General features: G+C 36.6%; 1 pseudogene; it reads right to left on the bottom strand.

Moving 5' to 3' along the window:
* Positions 1 to 8,380: 8,380 nt before the first annotated feature.
* Positions 8,381 to 16,552, bottom strand: LOC125865683 (hypersensitive-induced response protein 1-like; annotated as a pseudogene).
* Positions 16,553 to 16,834: the final 282 nt, after the last annotated feature.

Genomic DNA, 16,834 nt, shown 5'->3' with positions numbered 1-16,834 from the left:
ACTACTATGGGTAACTAAATCCACAACTAGGGTTGTGGGAACCATGAGCGATTAACAAAGTATGAATAGTAACTATGTAATTCTTGAATAGTGTTATTGCATGCATTGATAATTCTTTCGTTTAGAAGTCTTTTTAGTGGTTGCAAACGTTAGAACTCACCTTGTTTCTACTTACCGGACCAAGGAGGTAGTTAATAAGAAAAGAATTATCAACATAGATTTAGTGTGATACTATCTAATAGTCTAATGTCGATTGCTGCGAGGATGAAAACTAAGTCATACATTGATGTGATGTCTAATATGAGGTAACGGTAAGGGTTAGTAAATTATACACACGTAGCCGAACCAAGGTGTTGGGTGAAATTCTCTAGTTGCCGGACCAAGAAATTAGAGATACCTAACTTATCACTTTGCATGTAATACACTAGGAAGGGATTACTATTACTATGATTACCGCGTTATGAGCTTATGGGGAACACGTACACCCTAGTTTCTCTCTCATATTGATAACAACTAATGTTTGAATCTTACTAACTAATTGTTCACATAATTTCTAGATTTTGTTTCACAAATCCCCCCCCCCCTTTTAATTACTTGTCTCGGAAGTACGTTGACTAAAGTAATATAATTGTAAGTTAAGTTTAAGTCTAAACCATATTCCTCGTGAGATCGACCCCAATCTCCAAGTTGGGTTCTTTACTTGATAACGATTGCTTATAATTCTTTAGGGAGGTGTAATTTGAGCATGTCAAGCATCGCCAACATGCCTTATTTATGGGAAATTTTCAAGATGGTCTTTTCGGTGAGCCCGATCTGGCTCACCTAAGTGACTCGGCGACTTGCCTACTAGCTCGGTGAGTCTTTCTACAACTTGAATTCTACATTTTTGTTGAATGATTTATAACAATGTTCGATGCATCTTGTAGATATGGCTAGAACCAAAGTATCAGGACGAGACATGCTACATCTCAAATGGGCAAAAGGAATCGTGATCAATGAGGATGCAGTGACATCCATAGCAAAGTCCACTAAACTTCCTACCACGGGTGGGAAAGGCAAAGGAAAGAGAAAGGCACCCGCAACCGAGTCACTGGAGGTTAGCTCCGGCAGTAAGGAAATCTACGCGATTCACCTCACCACATCTAAAAGCGAAGGAGAACACCAGGATCCTCAGGCTGTACTCCCTGAGCCTGAGGATGACCAACAACTATTGGCCCGGAGAGCTGAAATGTGCTCCAAGAGGATGCATGATCTGTCTAGGATTCGGGTGCCTTAGACCACTCCTTCTTCTCCAGTTCCAGATCAGGTTGTGGTCCCAACACCACCTGCACAGGGTCTTCCTCCCCAGTCTCTTGCCAGACTAAAAGTTGAGGGACTGAGGACTATCATCGAGGAGAAGAGATTGTCCACATATGGTGTGGTGGACAGATATTCGGAGATCTGGAGCACCTTGAAATACCACAAATTCTACATCTTTACTAAGCCCCGGGGTCCTTACATTCCTAATTGGGTCCGGGAGTTTTACATTGTCTATGGAGCTTTGGTACCACAGGGAAAGTGGAAGGTTGATCCCTTCAGGCCAGTAGACTATGTAGTTGTCAGGGGAAGGAAAGTAAAGTGTGATAGTGATAATATAAATGCCGTATTGGAGTGCACTAAGAAAATTGCAGATGACTACCAGAGCATGATCAAGAGAACTTTATTGGAGTACATGAAAATCTTGTCGGCCCCTCTTTTATCTAACAACACTCCTAGGTGGATCGAGGTCGGAGTGCCAATCAAGAAGAAAGACCTCAATCTAGCAACGAGGTACTGGTTCAGCTTCCTCAGTAGCACAATCATGCCATCCCAGAATGATTCTATCCTTCGCCACACAAAAGCAGCCTGTCTTGGCTCTATTATTGCTGGGAAGAGAATCAATCTAGGTGCCATCATTAAATAGGAGATGGCCATGAGATCTAGGCAACAATAGACATCTCTCCCTTTTCCGGTGTTGATCACCGAGTTGTGCAGACGAGCTCGGGTGCTATGTGATGAGAAGAAGGATGTGGAAGTAATTCCCACCTCATCTACTGACATCCGACGTATTGAAGCTGAGAAGAAAAGGGCAGGCCCGGTGGATACATCCCCGATTGTTGATATTGAGATACTACCTATAGAGGCAATACTGCCTACTCTGGCCACTGGCCTTTAGGTATTTCTAGCTCTACCCCTTCTATAACTTCGAGTTCTTCTATCACTCCTTTGCCTTCTAGGTATGCTGCTAGTTCTGTTGCATTTTGACCTCCACTCACCTAGGCCATTTTGTTATGGATGGGGCACCTAGCCCATTTTGTTGAAGTACATGCCTCAAGGCTAGATGTTGTAGTTCTTGGGATGATTGAGAGAGCTCTCACCGCTTCTTTGACACCTCTCTATTGATGCCCTCACGACAGGGATATAAATGTGTGTGAGAGGTCAGGGAGCCACTCATGAGGTGACGGTCTTAAAGGCCGCAATTGCAGAGTTGAGGAAAAATGTGGACAAGCTAAAGTCCACTGTTATGTCGATGATATTTGGGAACGTGGAGATCCCTGATGACCTGGACATAGATATTTTGGCCTATTTCAATGTGCCTCCAACTATCACCGGAGATGAGGTTAGAGCTGATGAGGTGGCTGCAGAGTTCGAGGTTGAGACCGTTGATGAGCAGCTCTGTGTTCAGGAAGAGACCACCTATGAGGGCCTCACTGATATTGAGGAGGCTATGGTACATTCAACCATTCAGACTTTGTTCAGAGAGACTTCCATGGCAGGCCAATATTGATGTTACCCCAGGCACTGATGTCCAAGACCAGAGTGTGACCCTTAGCATTGATGCCCCGACAAACGGAGTGACTGCGATGCCGACTTCACCTAGGCTTAGCCTGGCAGGATGATATCTTTACCTCCCTCTCTATTATTTTATTAATTTTGGTTGTTTTAGTTTCATTTGAGGACAACTGCTTTTCATTTGTGGGTGGGGTGAGGTATTTCCATACCTACCTCTTGTGATTACATTTTTGTTTGTATATATTGTGTTTTATGATCTATATTTATGTTTTAATTGTGGTTGGATCTTATTCTTGTGGATGTTTGAGCTTGTGGCTCCTTGTTTTGAATGGAAATGGTTTTGACCTACTTTTAAAATTTTGTGCCACTTCTATTATTTGTGATTGTGGTTGTTCTTGTGCGAATTTATTTGAGTATCGGTTATGATCAATACCGATGTATTGAATAGTGTTCTTAATTGAACAAAATGAATATGCAGCTATGATAAGGCCAAATGAAGTTGTATAAACAATGTGTGGACTTTTTGCATCTCGTTGTGACTAGCCGGTTATCAAATGAGTCTCTTGTGATGAACATTGCACACTAGCTAAAAAGTGTGGAGTCTTATTTGATATTGTTGACAATGCCTTGTGTGATGAGCTTACCTTGAATATTGTGTGTGATGACACCTACATTTTGCCCCGTTGGTCTGGTTAACTAAGTGATGCAAGCTCTTGAAATGATCTTAGGCAAAAAATTTGATGAGTGAAACAAATTGACTTTATACCTCTTTTGTGGCCAACCTTGTAAGATGTGTGAACCTTGCTTGAACCCCATTGAGCGTTATCATTTTCTTGGAAGAAACTTGAACAATTGTGATCCCTCTTTATCCATAATTCTCATGAAGTGTGGTTTGTTTAAATAGCCAACTTAGGCAAAAAGCCTATGTTGGGGGGTTGGTGAAAAGAGAAGGTAAATCAAGAAAGTGTGAAAAATTCCCCTTAGAGCAATGGTTTTGAAAAAGATGGAACCCCTCCATTAAAAAAAAAGAGAAAAGAAGAAAAGAAAAAGAAAAGGAATGAAAAAGTTGTGAAATAAAGTCGTTGAAGTTGTAGAAGAAATGGGGTATCCGGTAGTCCATTTGAAAGTGAATAATTGGGGTGAATTATGAGCATGATCAAAATGTTGAAGAAAAGGAAGAAAGTGATAATCAGGCCACATTTCATGAGGGTAGCATCCACTGAGTCTAAATGAACATACCTTTACACTAAGCCCCGTTACAAGCCTTGAAAAGACATTTGTGATCTTGAGTAAGCTGAAGCGAATGTTGATTGGAAAATAAGGGCAAACCTATGGGTGAAATCATGCATTTGTTCATATTTGTAAATGTGAGAGTCGTATGTGATTCCGAAACTATAAATTGTTGAAGAACTTTGTGTAAATAGGGAATCATTTTTGTTGTGAGGGTATTTGAGTACCTTTGTTGAGCTTGAACTTGTATTTGAAGCAAGTATTGTGAACTTGTGCATCGTTGATAGTGGTGAGTCACAAGTTGAATCTTTGAGTGCACAGTTGATCATTGCATGAGTAAGTTGAATCTTCTTGTTGTATGCATTCATGTTGAGTGTTATGCAGCACTGTTTGAGACATCCTTTTGAACTGCTGAACTTGAGGACAAGCAAAAGTTTAAGTTGGGGGTGTTGATATATGCGAGATTTGGACTCATTTGAGGCTTTGTTTATATATATTTTGTGTCCTCAAATGCTTAATTTGTGCCATAAACTGATGTTAAATCCTTGATTTTCAGGTATATGGATTGAGGAACAAAGCAAGGACACTAACAGGCAAAAAGGAACAAAACAAACTCTAGAATTGAAGAAAGGAAAGCCTGGTGATCGCCAAGAGCACTTGGCGAATCATCGAGTGGCTAGCTTGACTGCCTAAAGTTCCAGTGTGCCAGCCCTGAGGGAAGAAACCAAGTCGGTGACAAAAAGGAGCAGTCGGCAAATCGTCGAACAGTTCTGTAAAGCAAAGATAGATCTCCCAAAGTTACAGAACTCTAGGATGCTGAATACCAATGCGAAAAGGCAATGAAAGAGGTCAAAGGGTGGCTCGCCGAGTGGTTCGGCGAACCCGACTTACTTCGCCAAATGACACTTTGTAGCTAATTTTTGGTGACTATAAATTAGAGTTTGAACATTTATTTTACTTTGCTAACTTAGACTGAATTAGTTTCAGAACATTTTTCTCTGTAGTTTTTCATAGTTTTGAAGAATTTTAGAGATTCAATTTAGAAATTTTGGAAGTGGGTTTCGAATATTCTACAAATTGAAGCATTGTAAAGACTAAACCACTCTTACCAGTTGATGGATAATCAATTCGGTAGTTTTTTTTACCCTTTTATGATGTTTGGCTAAAACTCCAATTCTTGGGGTGTGATCATGTGATTATGGGTTGAATTAGTTTATGGGTATTGTTAATTACTAGTTTAAATGCTATTTTTAAGTGAGTTAAATCACTAATTGTGATTTAATTTATGAATTGTAGTTGCAAATGCAATTCTAATTTTGTGTTCTTGGCTTACTCGAGAGAGAGGTTTTAGAACTAAGATTATTCATTAATGATTTGTGGGTATTGGATTGAGCTGGGTATAGCTCGAGAGAGTAATTCCTAAACCCAATCCTACCGATCTAGCTCGAAAGAATGGATGAATTAAGGTGTGGGTTGTTCTTCATTGCCATGCTTGTTGATGTTCGAAAGAAATCAACTCATTCGGGATAGTTGTTTGAGAGAAAGCTATCTCCATTATAGTCTAGTCTACTCACCGATATTTAGTTTTTTTACTAGTCGTTCAATTACCCATATATCGTAATTTTCCTATAATCGTTCACATCCGTAGAATATCTCTCCTTATTGTCAGTTCTAAGTGTTTGTGACTACTGCGTAGTTGATAATTACAACCTAAAACCCCACATCTGACATTTGTGTCAACCCTTTTATTTGATTAATGTCTTTTTCGATAATTTCTATTCCTATGACTGATTAGACCACATTTGCACTTCCTGATTGAATTTGATATACGTTCCGCTCCCTGTGGGATTCGACTCCAACTCATTTGTTGGGTTTTATACTAATTTACGATCGTTGACACTTGGAATTGGATGCGGTGTGCTTGACATGTTAAATAATGCGTCGCCGACTTGGTCGGTGATGCTCGACTTACTTCGCCTAATGGTCCTGAAGATCAAAATTTGGGAAACTATAAATTGAAATTTGAAAAGAAGAGGAACGTGCGCAATTCAGAATCTAGGCTTGAATCCAATTTTTCCTGAGCTTTCCATTGTAGAACTTAGAGCTTGTGAGACTTGGTTTTGAGAACTTTTAAATTGGGTTTTTGAATTAAGTTGATTTGAAGCATTATAGAGGTTTAAGAACCATTACTAGTTTATGGCTAACATAATTGGTAATTGTTTCTTCCCTTTTATGATAAGTGGCTAAAACCCCAATTCTTGGGGTATGATCATGTGATTGTTGGTTTTAATTAGCTTATGGGTATTGTTGTTTACAATTTAAATGCTTAATTGAAGTGGGTTTAATTGATAGTTGTGTATTAATCTATGAATTGTCGTTGCAAATACAATTCTAACTTAGTATTCTGGGCTTGCTTGAGAAAGAGGTTTAGAGCTAAGGCTTTCGATTAATGATTGTAGTTGTTGGGTTGATGTGGGTTTCGCTCGAGAGAGTGAATCCTAAGTTCGATTCTACCTATCTAGCTCGATAGAGTAGATAAATTGAGGTATTGGGCTTTTTATAGTGTTAAGCTTGTCGAGGTTCGAGAGAACTCTCTTGAATTGTAATAGTTGTTCGAGAGTAAGGTATTGCATCTATAGTCTTGTCTACCTACTGAGATTTAGCAATTGTTATTAAACTCCAATTACCCACACATCGAATTAGCCTATGATCGATCACATCCACGAGAATTCCTCTTTACTTATTGATTCCCAAGTTTTCGTAATTGCTATAGTTGTTAACTGACAAATCAGGCCCCTCATCTGACATTCGTGTCACACCCTGGATTTATTTAAATGTTTTCGATATTTTTTATTCCTATAACCGATTAGACCATGTGTATAACTTTGTAACTGAATTCGAACTTGTACCACTCCATGTGGGTTCGACCCCAACTCACTTGTTGGGTTTTATACTAGATTACGATCACCTACACCTAGTATTGGATGAGGTGTAGTTGAGCGTTTATCACTCGGCCATACATTGCTTATTTAGTGCGAACATTAAACCAATTTTCACAGCAACCAAAAAATCACACTGGGAGGCAGCAGTAAGACCGACGAGATTCACTTAAAGAGAGTTAGGACTTGGCATATTATTAAGCAGCAACAACTCTAACAAACTGAGTGTATATTGTGATGCAGATTGGGCAGCATGCCCAAATACTAGAAGCAAAATGTGGTTTCCAAGACTTCTGCAGAAGCTGAGTATAGGAGCATGGCAAATGCAGTTTCATAGTTTGTATGGATAATTGCCTTATTGAAGGAATTGGGAAGGGAAATTTAACAGCTTGATGTGGTATACAATGATAGTAAAGCAGCCTTGCAAATAGCAGTTAATCTTGTGTTTCATGAGAGGACAAAACACATAGAGATTGACTGCCATTTTATCAGATAAAAAATATAAGCAGGAATGATGAGGACAGAACATGTAAGCTCTAAAAAACAACTTGCAGACATACTAAGGGACTACCTAGATCACAACACGAATGTTAAATGAGTAGGTTTGGTGTGTTTAATGTGTTTGCACCCACCAGCTTGAGGGGGAGTACTGAGATAGAAATTATTTGATCATCTATGTAAAGTTAGCTAAGGGTAGTTAAGGAATTAGGCAAGTAGTTAGTCGGTTAAAGAATAAAACAATGTATATAAATCACTGTTACATTGTAATTAGTTGGTTAAAATTCTCTGTTTTCTGAAATAAGATTTCTTCCTTTTCTTCTCTCTAATGCATCTGTAAGAACCCATCAATGGTGTGGTTAGTTTGAGAAATTGCATGTATTCTAACAATAGCAGGGTCGGTCAAATAAAGCTCATACTATGTTGTATGTTGATATCAATTCTACTGAGTAATTGATATTTATAACGTACTTAAAAGATGAGGTAATGCCTCAAGAAAAAATGTGTTCTATCTTTGTTCTCTGGATGCCATTTTAGGCATTGCAGTTGTGTTTAATAGTATCATTCATGTATACGGAGAACTGAGAGGTATTAGGAGTTTGTGTGTCTATTAGAATGAATGCGTTTATTAGCTTCTAGCCTCCTTATGCAATGGAAATTAATTTCATGCAGGGTGCTGTATTTTCTCTTCATATATGCTTTCACAATTTTCTCTAGCATGTAGTAATATGTTAATGAAACAATACATTGAACCTGACTATAAGACCACAAATATTTGACTTGAACTGCATGTAATTACATTAGCAACACATATGGTATGTAGAGAAAAATTATGGCAATCATTATCAAATCAAGAAATATTACTTACAAAACAGAACCACACGAGACACTCTGAAACACATTTATAAAAGATTTTGTTGCTCGATAGCTGAACCCTGTAGCAATCCTTGTCGAATCTTCCCTGCAATGTCACTAACAACAAAAGGTCCATGTGGGATAAAGACAGTTGAGGATTCGGAGCTGGCACCAATTTCATTCATGGTGTCAAAATACTGAGTGATGAGGACAATTTCCAAGACATCCTTAGCAGTAGTTTTGGGACGTTAACCGATAAGCCAAGAACATTTTCCCTTAAACTATCTACAATGGTCTGACGTTGTCTAGCAACCCCTAGTCCTGCTAGGTACTTGGCTTCAGCATTACCTTCATCTCTTTTAATCTGGACAATTTTTTCAGCTTCAGCTTTCTCATTTGCGGCTACTCTAAAGTTTGCAACTCACAAGAGTTCGATGTAAACCAACAATTAGGCTTAAGCTTTAAAAATTACTCTCGACCGGAAAGATTCTAGACAAATTGAAACGAATTGCTTAATATGGTTCAATGTAGTCAACAGAACGTAGCAATAATCGAATGTATTCTCCTATCAAGGAAATCTTTTCTTGAGAACCACAAAAGGCCTTTTTTGCAAAAGGAGTCGTGATGCACTTTACGGGCTACTGAAATCTATGAGGTAGTGTCATACGTATAATGAAATACTAAGTAGCTAATGCTCTCATGTTTCACATGAGAATATGAGCAAACTTGAGATATACATAAGCTAAGTATTTGATTCTTCCAAAGGAAAAAATACTGCCATGGTACAATTTGCACATTTAAGTGACCAAATCATTCCTCTACTATATTATCCATATTCTTTTTTGTTGTGTTCATGTGTATACGGACCACCATATATATGTATTTTAGTCATTCCCAAGTCATTTCTTTATCGTCTTATTTTATACATCCCCATCCATCCATAATTCTGAAACAACTTTGTTGGTTCACAAACCTGATCACACCTAAATTTATGAGTTAGCCATTTATAAATCATACCAGAGACATGAATTAGTGCTATTAGATAGGGGAAGTATGTGTTTTCTGCATTGGACTAGCTAAAGAGAAAGGTTAAACATGATTCCTGCATTGATTTCATTCATAGCTTGCTCAACGTGTTCTTCTGGCTCTAAATCAACTATGAGTGTCTGAACAATCTCATATGCGTAAGCAAACATTGCCTATATATCATAAAAAGGAAAATGTACATTATAATCATCAGCTTGTCCTTTTTCTTTATGGGAATAGATTACCATTTCAAGGTCATCCTATTGGGAAAACACGGACTAACACAAAATTATATACAGTAAAAATAATGGAAATAAAAAGGGAAAACAAAGAAGCCAAGAATTTTTATGTGGAAACCCTTTTCAATAAGGGAAAAAACCACGGGCAATGAGGAAGAAATGATATCACTATAGCAAGACATTTTTACACTGTGTAGTCATGAGTATAGTACTCAAAGTGACTACTATACACTCAAAAGAAATAACACTCTTTTGATTTACCACCTTACTAAGATATCACACATACTCTACTTTTCTTCACATACTAATTTATTGTATAGTCTATGGTATACCTCACTTTGGTATCTAAATGAATTTTTCTCTCTATTTTGGTGTGTTTTTACAAATCACCAAGAGTGCTCTATTTATAGAAAAAATTGTACCTACGATGTCATCAGTGAAAATGAAATAACCATTATTTCAAACTTTGGTAGGTTTCTTGGTGAGACTTGGTTTGTAAAAATGGTGATCATCTGGTTGTAGGGATTTCCACCAATTTGCAACAAAGTGAAACTTTTAATAATGGGAAATGGGGCCAGAACCCCACAAATCTCCCCATCCAGTTCCATTCACTAGAAAGAGATATATTCATCTTCTTTAGAGAGAGCTCATACCCACAAGTTCTTTCCATAAGTCGAAATTGTCTTTCAGTATCGTCTTGGTTAGAATATCTACAGGATTTTCACTTGTGTGGATCTTTTTGACGTGAAATGACTCACTCTCCACTTCCTCACGAATCCAATGACATATGGAACCGATGTGTTTTGTCCTTGCATGGTACATGGAATTCTTGCTCAAGTCTATTGCACTCTAACTTTTAAAATAGAGAACATACTTCATTTATTGCAATCCAAGTTCTTGAAGAAATCGCTTGAGCCTATCATCTCCTTTCCACCTTTAGTAGCCGCAATATATTCAACTTCTGTTGTAGACAATGCAACACGCTTTGGCAACTTCAACTGCCATGATATAACTTTTTTCCTAAAAAAGTAGACAAATATCCAGTAATAGATTTTTTGTTATCAAGGTCACCTGCCTCATCAACATCTATATACCCCTTCAAGATTGGATATGATGGTCCAAAACAAAAGCATTCACTCAGCTTCCTCTAAGATACCTGAGTATCCTCTTTACACCTTCCCAAAGCTCTTTTCCAAGATTGTCGAGAAACTTGCCGACAACACCAACTGCTTGAGCAAATCAGATCTAGTACATACAATTCCATACATTAAAGTTTCTACAACAGAGGAATCTGGAACTTTATCCATGCTATCCTTTTCCTCCCTAGCTATAGGACACATCTTCTTGCTCAACTTCCTATAACCAGCAAGAGGTGTGCTAAAAGCCTTATCATTCTTCATTTTAAAGTTCTCTAGTACACGTTCAATGTAGTTCTTCTGTAACAAGTGAATCTTCCTTTCATCTCTATGACGATTATTCTCATGCATAAAATTTTATTGGCATGACCAAAGTCTTTCATAGAAAAAGACTTCCACAACTCTTTCTTCAATTCGTCATTTTTGGAAGTATTTGTGCCCACAATCATTATATCATCCACATATAACAAGAGGATGATAAAATAATCATTATAATTTTTTATTAAAAATGCACAATTATCTAAATAAGTCTTCGTATAACCTTGCTCCCCCATAACAGATTCAATCTTCTTGTAGCACTGTCTAGGAGCTTTCTTTAGGCCATAGAGAATTTTTCTGAGTTTGCACACAAAATTTCCTATACCATCTACTTTGAAGCCTTCAGGTTGTTCCATATAAATATCTTCTTCTAGGTCGGCGAAGGAAAACTGTCATCACATCTGTTTGCTGAATCTCTAAATTAAAACTAGGAGCCAAACCTAGAACTTTACAAATGGAAGACATTTTCACAATAGGAGAAAATATTTCGTCAAAGTCAATAAACTTTCGTTGACAAAATCCCTTTTCAACCAATCTAGGTTTTAACCTGGGCTTCAAGTTGTGTTCTTCAACTTTAACTTTAAACACCCGCTTGTTCTTCAAAGCTCTTATGCACTTTGGCAATTTCACCAACTCATAAGTGTGGTTCTTATGCGGAGACTTCATCTCATGTTGCATGGCTTCAATCCATTGATCCTTTTGCTCATCCTCCATGACTTATTCATAACATTTGGGGTTCTCCCCCATTAGTGAGTAGCACATACTCGTTAGATGAATATAGAGAGGAAGGAACATATTGTCTTATGGACCTCCTAAGCGGGATATTTTATTCATCCACAACTTCATGAGTAGGAGAATCATCAATAACAACATCATTATTATTATCAACATCAGCGTGTTGATTTGATACATGATTTTGGGCGTCACCACGATCATCAAGCCCAACAACATCATGTACACTTGTGTTAGAAAATTCATCAAGATGAACTATGGCATCAAAATTTGAAGATTCTAGCTTCTCTACTTTGTTAATAGTTTCAATTGTTTCACTCTCCATAAAAAGAATATCATGGCTTCTCAGAAGTTTCTTCTCAATTGGATCATATAACATGTAACCAAATTTATCAATGCCATATCCAATGAGGATGCATTGCCTTGTCTTGGCATCTAACTTTGACCAGTCATTTTTCGGCACATGTACAAAAGCCTTGAAACTAAATACTCTCAAATGGTCATAGGAAACATCCTTTCAATACAAAAATCTATTTTGAACATACTTTGTAAAGCAATAGCATGAAATAGATTAATAACACATGCATCGGTCAATAAAGCCTCACCCCAGAAGGATTTTTGCAACTTTGCTTCAGAAACCAAACATCTAACTCTTTCAATCAAGGTCATGTTCATCCTCTCCACCAAATCATTAAGCTGAGAAGTTTTCAAAGGAGTCTTCTGGTGTCTAATACCTTGATGCTTACGGTATTCGTCAAATGGTCTACAATATTCACCACTATTATCACTACGCATACATTTCAGTTTCTTTCTATTTCCTCTTTCAACTGAAGCATGAAACTGCTTGAAGACACCTAACACTTAGTCTTTAATCTTCTAGACATAAACCCAAAGTTTTCTTGAGTAGGCATAAATAAAGGTGACAAAGTAGAGTGCACCACCCAATGTCCTTTTATTCGTTACACCGGATAAATGAGAGCGCACCAACTCAAGTAACTTTGTCTTTCTTGAAGGAGGGTTAGACTTAAAGGAAACTATGTTGGGTTTACCAACCAAGCAATGCTCACACTTTTCTTATCTAGCACTTCAGAAATCTGACAATAATTTCTTCTTGGCAAGAACATTAATTCCTTTCTTGCTGATGTGGCTACACCTCTTGTGCTATAACGTTGAAGTGATATCGCTCTCAACAACATTCACCATACCAACACAAGTAGATGCCCTAGTCTAGTATAGACCACAAAATTTGTTACCATGAGCCACAACCAAGGAACCCTTAATGAGTTTTTATTTTCCATCACCGTTAGTATTAATAGATCCTTCATCATCCAAAACTCCAACAAAAATCAGGTGCAACCGAACATCAGGAGCATGTTTCACATTTTTCAAAACTAGTTTAGTTCCAACACTAGTTTCCACAAAATTAATTCCAATACCAACCACCCTAGATATACTCTCATTACCTGTACTCAAGGTTCAAATATTACTAGGAGTATAGAAAGAGAAAAAATCCTTCCTCTATGTCATGTGAGATGTGGTACTAGTGTCCACAACCCAACTTGATTGAGTCATAAGCAATATCTATCACATTCACATCAAGGATGGTAACAAGATCTTCGATGGTGTCAGTGACTAGGCAGTTTTAATTACAATCTTCTGTAGTTTCCTCTTTTTTTTTGCTCTCCCTCTTCAACTTCTGAAAAAACTTCATTGTGTGCCCTTTCATGCCACAATGATAACATTATATATCCTTAAGTCTGCTTCTGTATTTTCTCCTGTTATGTTCTCTATTATGAGAACCACACGGTTTTTTCCCCCCTAAAGCTAGTTATCAGGACATCCGACAAAGAGAAACCTTGAGATTTTCTTTTCATTTCTTCGTTCAAGACATTAGTCTTGGTAAAATCCATAAAGATCACACCATCCGCAGTAGAATTTGATTAAAGAAGTTCTAAGTGTTTCCCAAGAGTGTGGTAGGGAACCAAGCAGAAGAAAACCTTGAATTTCTTCATCAAATTTGATGCCCATAGAAAATAATTTGTTCATAATCCCTAGAAAATTGTTCAAGTGATCTGGCATCAAAGAACCATCAAGATATTTTAAACTTAGCATCTACTTTATTAAGAACAATTTATTGTTCCTGGTCTTCCGAGCATACAAACTTTAAGATTCTCCCATATTTTTCGAGCTTGTGTCTCTCCAGAAATATGGTTCAATACATTATCGTCAATCCATTCCTTAATGAATCCATAAACCTATCTGTGCAACAGATTCCACTTTTCATCTATTTTATTTTGTGGATTTATAGTGGTAAAGATTGGTTGATAAAAAATCTTAACATATAGCAGATATTTCATTTTACCTTACAAAATAGCATAATTAACATCATTCAAAGTAATCACTCTACTTGTTTTGGCTTCCATCGTTTTCCATAAAAAAATATAGCTATTGCAAACCAACGCTCTAATACTAGTTTGTTCAGAAAATGTGAACTAACACCAAAATATATATGGTAAAAATAACGGAAATAAAATGGGAAAATAATGACACCAATTTTTTTTTACGTGGAAACTCTTTTCAATAAGGGAAAAAACCACTAGCCAAGAGGAGCAACTGATATCACTATAGCAAGAAATATTTTTACTGTGAAGTCAAGAGTACAATACTAAAAATGACTGTTACACACTCAAAAGGAATAACTCTTTTCATTTATCACCTTACTAAAATATTGCTCACACTGTATTTTTCTTCACAAACTATATTCTTGTATAGTCTATGGTGTACCTCACTTTTCTCTCTAAATGACTTTTCTTTCTATCTTGTTGTGTTCTTACAAATGAGCAAGAGTTCTCTATTTATAGAACACAATTGTACCTATGATGTCAGTACTGACATCATGAAAGAATCATTATTTCAAACTTTGTTAGGTTTCTTAGTGAGACTTGGTTCGATTTTTTTTTTAATCTTATGGTTGTAGAGATTTGCACCAATTTGCTGCAAAGTAGGACTTTTAACAATGGGAAATGGGGTTGGAATCCCCACACACTGTCCACTGGTTTAGCAATTTGATTATTTTTCTCAAAGACATCATCTTGATTTAGCTTTGGAACACTCGCTTTGATAACTGTACAATCATGAGAGAGGCCATAATAATCTAGGAGGAAATAATAAGTTCAAAAAAGATACCGACAAACATTGTGCTCATGCAATTACAGTACACAGAAAGTTTAGATATAATCATTTTTATTGTGTCATGAGATAAATAATCTAAGATACTCGTTTATTCATACCATCAAACACATAGGCTTGGATCTAGGATCGAGTATTACTTAGCTTGTAAAAAGCATTAGTAGCTTTATCAACCAGAGAAATATATTGAATTGAAGCAACAACAGTTACAAATACATTATCCTGCACGAAAAATGAAATATTTTACCAGTTAAATCATGACAAATGACAAGGTTATGCCGTAGATTACTGTGATTGAGCATAGTGAGATAGCCCCTATTAAATTATCATGATTACTTATTGTGGTTCACATAATGTCCTTTCTACTGATTGAAACAAGAGATGTTTACAAAGGGTAACAAGGACAAACAAATATGTGCAACAAAATATGAACTAGCAGTCTAGTAAGAACTATTTTCAATTCTATGGCTATATAAATTATCTGGACATAATCTACTAAAATCCAAGTTTAGTGAATTAGTTGCTTGTGCTCACGAATACTTCTTTGCACAGTAAACATGATGAAGGAGACAAAGTTGACAAGAAAAGCACAAGACTTTTTATAGTAGTAGAACACCTCCATCTTCAACCACTAGGTTGCAGGGTTTAGGTCAACAAGAGAAAAGTAGAACCATTTCCCCCCGCGGAAGGGATGGGGTAAAAAAAGTTACAATATCAAAAGCCAGAAAAAGGAAGTAATCAAGACAAGACCAATTTATAACATAAAATCATCTTTGCACTAATAGTTGCAATAATCTTTTACTTTTTTTTATTGTTAATCTAATACCCACAACCACCTGGAACCTACCCAAGAGACAACAATGACCTTTTCAAACATAGCTCACTTGGTGACTGGAACCTCCAACCTCTTAGTTTAGCAGTCTTTTCTTGATTCTCATTACTTAAAATAAAATAAAACAAAAGAGGTCACAAAATTGAAAACTTAGAAAAGCCACAACATATCCATCATGTTGTAACATGAACTACTTATCCCTAACAATTATGGGGAAAGTGTTTTCTAAGCCTATGCTATTATGAGTTCAACGTTTAAGGTTTTTCGAACTGAATCCATTATATTTTGAAGTAATTAATGAATTCATATCTACTATTTATTGTAATTTTAATGAATTTTTATTTTACATTAGAATTAGTGGTACAGATAAAGTTGTCACATCCACCCATGGTTGGCAAAGTAGAGAACTTCTTCCCCATTTTATGATAATGAACTAATGAAAAAGTCATAGATCTAGTTGGAAAATAATTAGCATTCAAAAACAAGTTAACACCTTTGATAGTAAAATTTCAACCACGGCCACCTAGTATTTACACCAAATCATACTAATTTACGCACCTTCGACTTGGTCTCGCAGCGTACATTAAGCTAATGTAGCCTTAAAGTTAGGTAACCAGAAACCTGACTCCTTATACACCATGGAGAGAAATGACATCCATGCTTAATCACATCGTCAAACTTGTCAAATTTCTCCTTGATATCTACTGTGGATTGGTCAACTTTTACACAGCAAAACAGATTCCTCATTGTCTCTGTTCTCCAACAATTCCAACAGAACAGGTAAAAATTCAAGATTTTAAACAAAAAGAAACAAAAGAGCAATCTTTCATTTTTGACAATAAAAGAAAAACCAATTATCTTTTGCTACATACAAGCAGCAGTGTGTATGTTCATATAGTATCTTACAAAAGTGAAAATATAATTTATATAGACCACAATAGCATATAAAAATATATTCGGAAGCTACGTAAAGCATAAAAAATCATTAATAATATTCTCGTACTAAGAAAATGATGAGGATTGCATTAT

Source organism: Solanum stenotomum, chromosome 5, assembly GCF_019186545.1.
Source record: "Solanum stenotomum isolate F172 chromosome 5, ASM1918654v1, whole genome shotgun sequence".
Lineage (NCBI taxonomy): Eukaryota > Viridiplantae > Streptophyta > Magnoliopsida > Solanales > Solanaceae > Solanum > Solanum stenotomum.
Note: the sequence above shows the minus strand (reverse complement) of the source record. Positions and strands in the feature narration are given on the sequence as shown.